This window comes from Pteropus alecto, unplaced genomic scaffold (genome assembly GCF_000325575.1).
Source record: "Pteropus alecto unplaced genomic scaffold, ASM32557v1 scaffold114, whole genome shotgun sequence".
NCBI classification, from domain to species: domain Eukaryota; kingdom Metazoa; phylum Chordata; class Mammalia; order Chiroptera; family Pteropodidae; genus Pteropus; species Pteropus alecto.
Window position 1 is genome coordinate 265259 of NW_006435793.1, and position 12413 is coordinate 277671.

At 31.4% G+C, this 12413-nt stretch overlaps 1 pseudogene; it reads left to right on the plus strand.

Annotated features, from left to right (window-relative positions):
* The first annotated feature begins 1117 nt into the window (after positions 1-1117).
* Positions 1118-1236, plus strand: LOC112479465 (annotated as a pseudogene).
* Positions 1237-12413: the final 11177 nt, after the last annotated feature.

Sequence of the window (12413 nt, forward strand, 5' to 3'; positions counted from 1 at the left end):
TTCTTTGGGTTGAGAATCTCTATACACAAATGCTCTTTTCTAAAGCCTCCATGGTATCAAAGATGTTATCCATGGAAGGCTTGTGGTGTGAGCCCCTATTTTGCTTCCCATTATCATAAAGATCCTACATTTTCAATATCCATCTTATCTTATAAAATTGGTTACTTTGTAGTTTTGTGCACAAGAACTATTTAAAATTGTGTGTGTGTGTGTGAGAGAGAGAGAGAGAGAGAAAGAGAAAAAAGAAAGAGAAATTAATTGATTTAATGTATTTAATATAATGTCAGGGAAACCTACCAGTGTACATACTGATTTATAGACACTTAGAAATCCATATGCACATAGAAAAAAAGGGACTTGTTCATATAAAAGAAACAGAAGTACAGACTTTATGATTTTCACCTTCCATTTATAAGATATTATTTCTGTGCAATGCTATTATCTGCATCATTAATGTATCCATTAATTTTTTCTTAAATTCTATTTAATTGTAACAATAAATTTCATTTATATATTCTCTGTTACCCATGTACTACGGTCATCTGCTTTCAGTTTTAGAAAAACTCAGGAGGAAATTTTTGTTGTATTGCATATTAGTATGATAATATTCTATCATGCTTTTATTTTTTAACATATTTTAGAATGAAAGATATAAACTAAATAACTCAAAAAAATGGATATTTGCAAACGTGTTTGTAAGTACGTTCATGTGTTTTCAAAATACCTATAATGAAAATATATTTTAGTAATTGCTAGTTGAAAATTTTTTTCATTTTTGAAAGACTACTATTTTTCTTTTTGTGAATATTCTAAAAGGAAAATAAAAGAATAATAAAATCATACAAATAAAAACTAACATACCAGGTTGAGAAGAAATAAGGATAGCTCAAGAATTGCTATGCACATCATACCAAAAAATACAAAATGCCCAAATTCATCGGCTAGAGGGAATACATTAAAGTAGATAAAAATATATTTGAAATTAAGAATAATGAACAAAAAAAAATTGTATTAATATTGTGTGGTAAAAAATGGCCCCCCAAAAGATAATTTTGTTAGTGAACGAGTGTTAAACCATGTATCAAAAAAAATAAATAAATAACAAAAAAAGACAATAGTCTATGGCCATTCTACTCTGACCAAGCCCGATCTCGTCTGATCTCGGAAGCTAAGCAGGGTCAGGCCTGGTCAGTGCTTGGATGGGAGACCACCTAGGAAGACCAGGTGCTGTAAGCATAAAAAATTAAAAAAATAAGGGATCGTAAGCTGACAAGGTTCTTACAATCTGTGAGGTCAACCAAGGGTTGCCTCGCCTAAAAAAAAGGACATAAGGTCTAATTCAGGCTATTATGCAGAAATAACTGGTTAACATTTTGAAGTAAAAGTATCATCTAACTTGCATAATACACAAAATAATCTCCAAACAAAAGATTAAAATAAAAATAAGCCATAAAAAGCTCTGAAAGTAAATAGAGGCAAAAATTAGAGTCCTGGAAAGTCTTTTTAAATAATGAATTGAACATAAAATTACTAAGTCAGATTTAAAAATATATATCTAGGGCAGTATGTATCTGACTCAGCTTTGCCTCCAAGGCAAAGGGTGTGTGTTGGCTTCCAAAAGAGAAGAGACCATTTATAAAAACTGAAAAATGTATGAATCAAAACTATATGTAAGACTTCAAGCTAACAGACACAGTTACTTGAAGGATGGGAAGAGAATATAGCAAATTTTAAGAGGGCAACAATTCTGAAGTAGTTTTATGTAGCAATTTCTTGTCCTTTTTGTTTCTACAGATGTCATTTGTTTTGCTTTCAGTTGCTTATTACAAAGTCTATGCTGTGCAGCATTGAACATCAAGAATGACCTAAATCTAAATAAGTGTATTAGCTATCCACTTGTAGTACATCAATATGGATTTATTTTATTGTCATATCCTAAAGCATGCGTATTTTGTGGAAGAAGTTTACTTTGATTTTTAACTTAGGAAATTGTTATATTTTAGGTTTGTTTTCAACTAAGCGATGGCTTTGAAAATTTTAGTAATCTATCCAATAGTTCCTTTGTGAGGGAAAGAAATAGTCTAGCAAAAGTCCCACAGAATCTCAAGTTTTGAAATGGCCCCTAAATTTCAACTTCCACCAAACATTTCTCTTAGAAGATGTGATGATAAGAAAAATAGTTATTGAAAATGTTAATTGTTAATACAATAATATCTTAGTACATTCAAACCACAACTGCTAAGTTTTATGTGTATTTTATGGCTGAACTGTTCTTCAGTGTTGGATGTACCAAAGGTATAGATAAATGTGTGTGTGTGTGTGTGTGTGTGTGTAAAATATCACATCTTTATTAATTTTAAAACATCACATAACTTTCTTAATTCATTCTTTATTTCTTCAGCTATCTGTCCATGGTAGGCTAACCATGGTTGGTTGGTTGATGCATAGTAATCATGCAGTATACAATACACATAATGATATCAAGCATCAAACAGTGGAGTTTTCAAATTAACTTCCAATTACTTGCTCTATAATTTTCATCTTCTCAGTATTCTTTCTCTTTGTCTTCTCAGTTATTTCCCTTCCAAGACTCTTTTACTGCACCCTTCAAAATGGAAGACGTATTCATCAGAAGTAATTGTGATGAAAACTGTTAACATAGAGCCTAGGAAACTTTATACTTTAGAGTTGTAATTTAACTAGATTGCTCAAAATACTTTAGAGATTATTTCATTGTGGTTTCTTATGTCTCTGATTCAGACGATTTCTTTAATATTTTGGGTTTTTTCTAAGTTGTATTCATCAATACTTTGATTATAAGTATGGTAAAGTGATAATGTTAGCAAAACTTGTATTTCTGATGTAAATGAGCTATTAGAAATGAGAGACAAAGATAAAGATATGAGAGAGAGAGACTGACAGGAGATGAGATCTTTCTGGCTTGAAAAAAAAGGCTTTAGGGGTATAGTTTAAAGAGAAACTATACAAATTTTTAGACTTATAGTTGCTGACTAAAAATCAGACTAAAAATGGGCAATGGAATCTATTGAGTTATTGCATGTAATACAGGCATTGACGAGGCCTGGCTCAGCCATCAGGCAGGCCTGGCTTGAATCTAAGCTCTTCTATTTTCTTGGGTAAGTTATTAAACTATCTTTACTTCATATGTACAGTGGGGAGAGTTATAGCTACTATGGGCGTGAAATAAAATTACAGCAGACTTTAGATAATGTGAATATTTCTTCCATAAATTCTCAAGGGAAATAAAGGAAAGGATACGTCATGCACCTTTAATAATAATTATATTAATTCTGGAATTTTATTGTGATTTAGATATCATAAATGTTAAAAAAAATGCTTCATAGTCACTATACATATCATTGGAGTAAAAGTGTAGGAAAATATGGGTACTTAAATAATTAAATGTATAGCAGTTTATAATCATTATGAATATTGACCTAATTGTGAATATTTTAATTTAAATTTCGATTGGCTATCTTGCAAAGGTAGAAGTGTATAATGAAGAAATTTAAGTCAGGTTTAACAATGAAATTATATTGGAAGTTCAGGAGTCAATCTCTGAGAAGTATTAGAAGTTCACATGGGCATGGTAGTCTGGAAATTGGAAAAGTGTGTAAATAAAAACAAAGAATTCTGAGACAAAAAAATAAAAGGAACTGATGATATATGTATTAGGAGGTCTACAGTACAGTATCACAATACAGTCAGATCATGGTTATGTCTGCTCATATCAAATTCTGCTATATTTAACAAGAGGGAAATGTGATTTTATGTTGATAAAAGAATAATTAGTAACGGATCCAGCTACATTATATGATGCTTAGATCCAACTCAGTACCTGCCCAGTATGATTCTTTTTTTATTAAATTTATTGGTGTGACATTGGTTAACAAAATTATATAAGTTTCAAGTGTACAGTTCTGTAATACATCATCTCTATGTTGCGTTATGTGTTCACCACCCAAAGTCTAGTCTCCTCTGTCACCTTATATTTGACCCCTTTACCCTTATCTACCTCTCTCCCTCCCCCTTTTCTCTGGTAACCACTAAACTGTTGTTTGTGTCCGTGAGTCTCTGTTTGTTTGTCTTGTTTGTTTGTTGCTTTCAGTTTTATATCCCATATATAAGTGAAATCATCTGATACGATTCTAAGAGTTTTGTTTAATGTAAATTTCAAAATAATTGTCAAAAATTCTGTTGAAATCTTTTGTCACCATATATTAAATTGAAACCTTTTTCTTGATATCACAAAACAGCATAGAATTCCACTAGTATTTAATAATAATTTTTGATTTTATTTGGTTAAGGCAGAATCTGAAACAAATATATTAAACATTGAAACCTTAATTCACAATGTTTTTTTATTAATTTTATAATCATTTAGGGGATATTTTAGAAGGACATCAAAATGGAAAAAAATCTAGTCTCAGACATTTTTTTACTATGCTTTATAAGGAAAGATAGTGTAGTAGAAAGAAGACAATGTATTATTGTGGAGAGAACCTGAGTTCAAATCCCAGTTATTAATTTTGAAGAAACAATTATTATAGGACTGTTTGAGGCTTACATAAAATCATGAATTCAAAATTGTCCTCAAAGGAGAGGTATAAGTTGATACTTATAAAGTGAACAAAATGATTCTTGGCACATAACAAGCACTCAAGAATTAGCTGTCATTGCTATTTGAGAAATGTTGTGAATTCTTCATACCTGGGTGCTAGTTATAGTTTTGTTGTGTGTGATCTTTAAAGAATAATGAAATTAAGGGCACAAAAAGTTCTTCAATTTTATTAGGGTAGAAATCCATTAAATCAATTACCCATCTAATTACCCAGATAGCAGCTTATCCTTAATGGATAAAATGTGTAATGGCCAATACATTTTGTAAGCATCCAATAATATTAAAACTATAGAGATAATTACTGTCTAATTAAGAGTGAGTTTAATCTACAAGAACAATAAATAAAAGTCAAATAATTTATTAATATAATTATCTGCTGAAAAACATTTTACGTATTTGAACAGTGAAATTAATATTTAAGATCAAATGTTATATACACACATACAAACAAATACAAAGATTGGGATCACATAACTCAGTTAATTTTTGGCTATCTCATCTAAATTTATAAATCAATGATTGCTCAGGCAAAAAGAAATTATCTTGCTATTTGAAACTATTCATGTACTCTTCAAATTTTTATTTACTAAATAAAGTGAACATTTTTAATGACTCTTATCATTTTTATTGTTTATGAATAGTTCAACATTCAAAGTTCTAAATATTGGAAACTATTCAAATAGGGAAACAGTTATAAAATGTTCCATTCAAATTTGCCGTTGATCTGACCTGAGCTAGCAATATAATTCAAGTGGGGAAAAGATAGTGTTTTATTCTTCTATCAGTAAAAAGATGAAAGAATCTTTCAGTAACGTTAGGTAACATTCGAGAGGTGAGAACTGCATTCTCACTGTTTCATTTTTTCAAACCTGCTGTGTCTTTTTAAGACTTTGAAGACTCTGATCCATATGAGAAAAATCATTTCAGAAAAATGTATTCACACGCTTTCCAAATCAGTATGATGTAAAGGAGATAACGGAAAACTTCCTTGAACGAAAATAATTTTTTATAAAGAATCATCAAATATTTAATAGCCTGCTGATTTAAGTAATTAGCTTTTAAATAATCCATAACTTAATATGAAATAAACTGAAAAAAATTTTCATCATTCAATAGAGCAGTTGTTATGAACATTGATTACTGTGCCCTAATCATTATTATACCTTCAGGAACTAATAGATTAGAGGTAGATTGGAAACTAATTACACATATTAATGTTCACCTAAAATTGGCTCATCTAAATTTCTTTTTCACCTGGGAGAATAAAAATATTTTAAAAATCTAGAAACAGTTTAAGATGATTAGATTACATGATTTAATTTGCCCAATTCAATTTTATTGCTAAAATTATACAATATAACTTAAATAACACTTTTCTTGCACTAAGTCATTTAAAGAATATGGAGAATAATTGTGTTAGACAATCAGGTACATGAGGAAGTATTTATAAAATTGATTTTAAAAAATTAAAAATGTGGACCCTAAAATTTATTCTAAAAGAAAAAATTTAGATGTACTTTAAGGTGACTGCCTATAGTTTGACATTGCAACATCATTGTAATTTTAAAAAATTGGGAACAGTCAAACTGTCTAAAAATGAGAAATTGGTTTAGCACGTTGTGATTTATCGGCAGATGCAATATTATGCAAATATTATACAATAATATTTTCAAATAATATTTCACAATATACATAATTTTTTAAATATTCTATCATGTTAGAAAGATTATAAAATAGTGTAAATATTATCCCAATTTTGTAAAATAGAGGATGTGGGCTCCATGAAAGCAGCTACTGTGAGTGCTGATCACTATCATTACACCTTCTTCCAAAAACAATGTCTTGAACAAAGTAGGCGTCAGTCAATCTTTCTGAATGAATGAATAAATAAAACCAAAAATAAATCCACAATGGTAGAAGAGTATATTAAACACTTTGTAAAGAATATAAATACAATCTGCATTCCAAAATTAAACAAAATAATATACTATTTTGCTTTTTAAAGTTTGTATGAAAAAAAGATAATCTCTTTTGGTGATTATAATTGTTAGTGGTGAAACTATCTCTTGTAGAGACACTAAAATGAGGGAAGATTTCCATTTACTGTCCACTTTTGTTCTTTTGTTCCCTTGTGAGATAATCTGTTCCAACAAAATGGTTGTTCATATTCATATCTACAAGATATACTTCTTTTCAATGAAGAAAATACTGGTTGTCAGTGAGCTGATTCAGTGTTTTAAAATGATTATACACCATAGAAACATAGACAATATGTGCCTAAACCACTTATTTCCAGGGAGATGTCTTTCATATTTTAGCATTAGTTCTATAATACATGGAGTGGATGCATCTGGTAAGGAGTTAGAATATCCTTTATTTGACTAATGAAGAAGGTGAAAGGATAACTGATTTCTTTATTCAAGAGAAAGGAAAGAAGAATAACATTTCTTAAGCATTAATGACAAAAATTTCAGCACTCAATTTTTCATTTAGTCTGAACAATATTTATTAACATAAATATTTATTACATTTTCCATGGTGCTGAAGTCTCAGGGAGCTCAATAAACAACACTCTTTTTCTATTACTGACTTGTGAACCAATGAAAAAGAGAACTCAGGCAAGTGGAGATAAAATGTTAGCTCTACTACTGACTCTAAACAAACAAACAAATAAACAAATAATAGTAAATATGGGGAAATAAAACTGTTGACCAGAATTAGACCTACCCACCATAACAGATCCTGGTAGGAAACCACAAACCTTGTTCACAGGAATAGACCTTGATTACTGAACTTGAAGCAAGGTTAAGAACAGAACAAAGAGACCCCAAAGGTCAAGAACAGAGCAAAGAGACCCCACAGAGTAAGTAGAGAGGCAGAACCGCACAATCACTAATCATATATTTCACTCCTCCTCCGTTCAGTAAAAATAATGAGGATGTAGAGAGAAGTCAAGTGAGTTATGATCCCACTCACAGAGCAAGGAGGCTAAACTTTTCCTTAACATGTATCTCAATACTTTCTCATATGAAACAAATGCAGTCATTAGTAACTGATGAAGCTTTATTATTTTCATGCCTTTACCAAAAAATTTTACATTGGCTTTTGGATAAAGTTTCAGGGAGAAAATAAAGCTAAAATAATTGTGAGAAAAGTTGGTTTTAGACATGTCTTCAGGTTTAAAAGTAGTCGTTTCCTTTTATAAGAAGGCATTTGGAGTACGTATTGTTATATAAAAAAGATGAAAAGATAATATGGATTTGTACTTATACCAAAAGACATTAAATTGCCAAAGGTAATATTAATCCCAAAGTAAATTTTCTGCCCCAGTTAATTTAATTACAACACTGTTCTGGGTCACAGCATATGATTTTATTTTTATTCTTATTATTTTTAGTGTTATTCTACTAATAGTCTTTCTAGCTTCACTTGGTATCTTGTTTATCCTCTGGCTGTAGATTAAGAAAAAAAGAAAGAAAAAAAGTACATGGAAATTGGTCCAAAGGTCTTAGTATTGCTTTTCTTTGTTAAATGAACACATATTTGCAACACATCTACAAATCCTTCAGTAGTTTGACTGCTAATTGCAATCCTTCTGGAGATGTTCTTGGAGAAACCAACCTGAAATAAATAAAACTCAGCTTTACCTACTAGTATGATTCTCTTTATCTTAAAGTGTAGTCTGATATACAGAGACATTTTCAGACAATATACCAATCTCTAATTGTTATTTAGCAAGTGTATATTGAGTTCTTTTTTATGGTCCAGGCTTTGTATTATAATAAAAGAAATAGATGCAAGCTCAGAGAGTTTATATTCCATTTTAGTTTATGAACAGTTACTAGTTTCTGTAGTATAAAAATGTTGGTAAAATACTCATGTAAAGGCAACTGTGTTCCTTTTGTTCACATAAATATGACATTTATCCCCTTACACGTGCACGCACACATGCACACACGCAATGCTTGTGCATTTACATATGCTTTTGGTAAACTGTTAATTTTTTCATATGGTATCTAAATATGTAGAATAAAAATTTTAAAGCAAATTAATTAGATATTTTATTAGTAAAAGAATATTACTATCTTATTTAAATGCATTATTCTTTAAAAGAATAAATAATTTGGTTTAAAAAACATTTGACTGTCATCATATAGTGCAGCTCCTTTTAACTTTCCAACAAAATATCAACAAAGTTACAATAAAAATGAAAACATATCATTACTAAAAAGTAATACTAAAGCAACTTATAAAGATATATAATTTATAGTACTTAAAAAATTGATGCTGTTGGGTTTAGAAAACTAGGTCTATGGTTTGCTTCATGGAATATTATGGGTTTGTTGTTGTTGTTGTTGTTGTTGTTGTTGTTTTACCAAACAGCTTCTCCTGAAAAAAAAAAAAGAAAGTGTAGTTTTGTTTTATCTCCCCTCCTCCCAAAATTAGAAAATATGACAACTCTATCTTTACTTAAAAAACAATTCTTCTTGGAGTGTTCAGATTATTGTTTTTTGCGCCAAACGATCTCCTTATATTCAAAGAAAAAAAAATGAAGTAAGATATTTGGGATAGAGAAAGAACAACCCTTAGGGGCCCGTTATCCCCTGTCCCATTCAAACTTGTCTTCAAGTTTCCATGAAACTACTGTTTAGAATTCCCCTCTCAATTACCAGTAACAAACGAGGGTGTGTGTGTGTGTGTGTGTGTGTGTGTGTGTGTGTGTTTACTGTGAAAAATTCAGTTCTCAACAATTTGGGGGTACATTTTACTACTAGGTAATTTACTATGCCTAAAAAAAGCAGAAACGAGGCTGGTTGCTTTCTCTTTTCCAATGCAGGATGAAACATAGGAAGTTGTTATCTTCATTGTTTTTCTCTTCCTACACCCATCTCCTTTGCTTTTTGGCCCCAGAAAGTAAGCTAATCTGGGCACTTCAAGTCAATATAGTTTCGAAGATCTAGATATAAGGTTATAGGAGCAACTCTTTTTCCACATATTCTTCCATTTTTACAATATTTTTAAGAGTCCTGTCTTTGCTTCTTATACAGATAAATAAAACTAGTAGTTAATTTTGTATTTGGATTGCGACCCCAAGAACTTGGTGTGTAGTTTCCTCTTAAAAAAACCATCGATGGCAGAATATAATAGTACCCCTTATGCCTTTACCAATTAACAGGAAAAGAAAGGCTGGAAGTTAAACATTATCACCTAGAAAGAGTGGCTTCCATTGCTGCTTGTGAGAGCAGAGTCAGGAAGAGGGTTAGAGCAGGAATTATAGATTCTAATGAATGCTTTTATTTAGAGTATCAGAGAATTAGAAATGGAGTCAGAAAAAGAAGCAGTTCTGGGCCAGTAATTAGAATGTTCTGAAAACTATAAACACTAACCTGTTCTCTAGCTGTTAATCTGAGAAGACTTCAACCATTGCCTCCATGAACAATGAGAAGAACCAAAGACATACACAAATCTGGATATCTGGCTATTTTATTTGAAAATAATGGATTGAACAAATCACAAAAGTATAGGGATTGTGAAAAATAATTCAGACCCAAGAAAAAGGGAACAGCATGCTGAAGGCTCAATGGTTAAAATGTTTCCTAGAATGAATTATTACAAAAAGCATACTGAATTCTAGAAAACTTGTACTTTCTCAGTGAAAGAAAGATGTGAAGATTGAATCAGCTCACAAGAAAAGACAAAAGAACTAACACGTAAGTGAGTAGATAAGAAAATTTACAAGTGAACTAAAATGCGTTAAAGAGAATAAGAGAAAAAATAAACCATAAGGAAAATAAAATTAGAAATATGGAGGATAAAAGTGAAAATTCATCAGACTAGAAAGAAAACCAGAAAACAAAAACAAAAGGGAAGAATAATGCTGTGAAGCCTGTGCATAAAGATTAAAGCGAATCAGTCCGTCTGTGGATTTTTTATTATGTTAGAGTTAAGACTTCCGTCTTGTTTTTATTTTAAAAAATTTTTAATTAAATTTTTGGGGGTGACATTGGTTAATAAAATCATATAGGCTTGAAGTGTATAATTCAATAATACTTCATATGTATACTGCATTGTGTGTCCGCCTTCTTTTTAAGTCCCAAAAGAGCTTCTTCATTCTTCCTCTGAATAAAACCCTGAGTCTTGATTATCAACCCACATCAGATTTTGAAGTAGATATATTAGATGTGCTCTTCTCTCTCTCTCTCTCTCTCTCTCTCTCACACACACACAAACACACACACACACACACACACACACACACACACATTCCAAACAATTTATACCAATGCTATCCTATATAAAGTTGTAATTTTTGTCATCTGATTTTCCCTACTAAACTCCAAATAGTTATGATATTTATATGCCAGCCAGAGCTGGAACCACTGACATCTGGCTATCTCTGAGTCAGGTAGTGTCAGATCCAGGTCATATCAGACCACTTATATGTTGTGAACCCTAGATCCAGTTCCTAAAAGGTGTTTTTGAGGATATCTAAGAAATTAAAACTTTAAGTTATTAGTCTTATCTGAGAGTGATGAACTAGGACACACACACACACACAAATTACGTTAGATGCTATAGAAACTGTATTAGTGTTTATTCAAGTCCTTGTAGACCAAGGTTGGCCTAGTTGAAAAGAGGGCTCAGAGAAGCCTGGCTAGAGTTTGATCAAGGGGAGAGTCTTTGTCAAAATATGTGAATTATTGTCTATCTACATCTGTAGCAATTCTTCTCCTAAACTACACATTGGCCAATCATCTATCATAGGACACTTCAGTTGCTTCCATGTCCTGGCCACTGTGAATAACGCTGCTATGAACATTGGCGCGCAAATATCTTTTTGGATATTTCATGTCTTTAAGGGAAAATACCCAGCAGTAGAATTGCTGGATCATATGGTAGATCAATTCTTAGTGTTTTGAGGAAACTCCATACTGTTTTCCACAGTGGCTGTACCAATTTGTAGTCCCACCAGCAGTGTATGAGGGTTCCTTTTTCTCCACATCTTCTCCAACATTTGTTATTACTTGTCTTGTTGATTATAGCTATTCTAACAGGTGTGAGATGGTATCACATTGTGGTTTTGATTTGCATTTCTCTCATAGCTGGTGATGTTGAGCATCCTTTCATATATTTGTAGGCCATTTGTATGTCCTCTATGGAGAAGTGTCTGTTCAGGTCCTCTGCCCATTTTTTGATTGGATCATTTGTTTTTTTGTTATTGTTGAGTCATATGAGTTCTTTGTATATTATGGATATTAGGCCCTTATCAGAGGCATTGCTTACAAATATATTTTCCCATTGAGATGGTTGTCTCTTTACCTTGTAGATGATTTCTTTTGCTGAGCAGAAGCTTTTTAGTTTAATGAAGTCCCATTCATTTACTTTTGCTTTTTCTTCCCTTGCCTTTGAGGTCGAATTCATAAAATTCTCTTTAAGTCCAAGGTCCTTGAGTTTAGTTCCTATGTTTTCTTCTATGCATTTTATTGTTTCGGCTCTTATATTCAGGTCTTTAATACATTTTGAATTAATTTTGGTGTGTGGTGATAGACAGCAGCCTAATTTTATTCTTTTGCAGGTGGCTTTCCAATTTTCCCAGCACCATTTATTGAAGAGGCTTTCCTATCTCCACTGTATGTTTTTGGCTTCTTTGTCGAAAATTATTTGCCCATATAAATATGGGTTTACTACTGGACTCTCGCTTCTGTTCCACTGGTCCATGTGTCTGTTTTCCTGCCAATACCATGGCATTTTTAATAATAATTATTTTTTT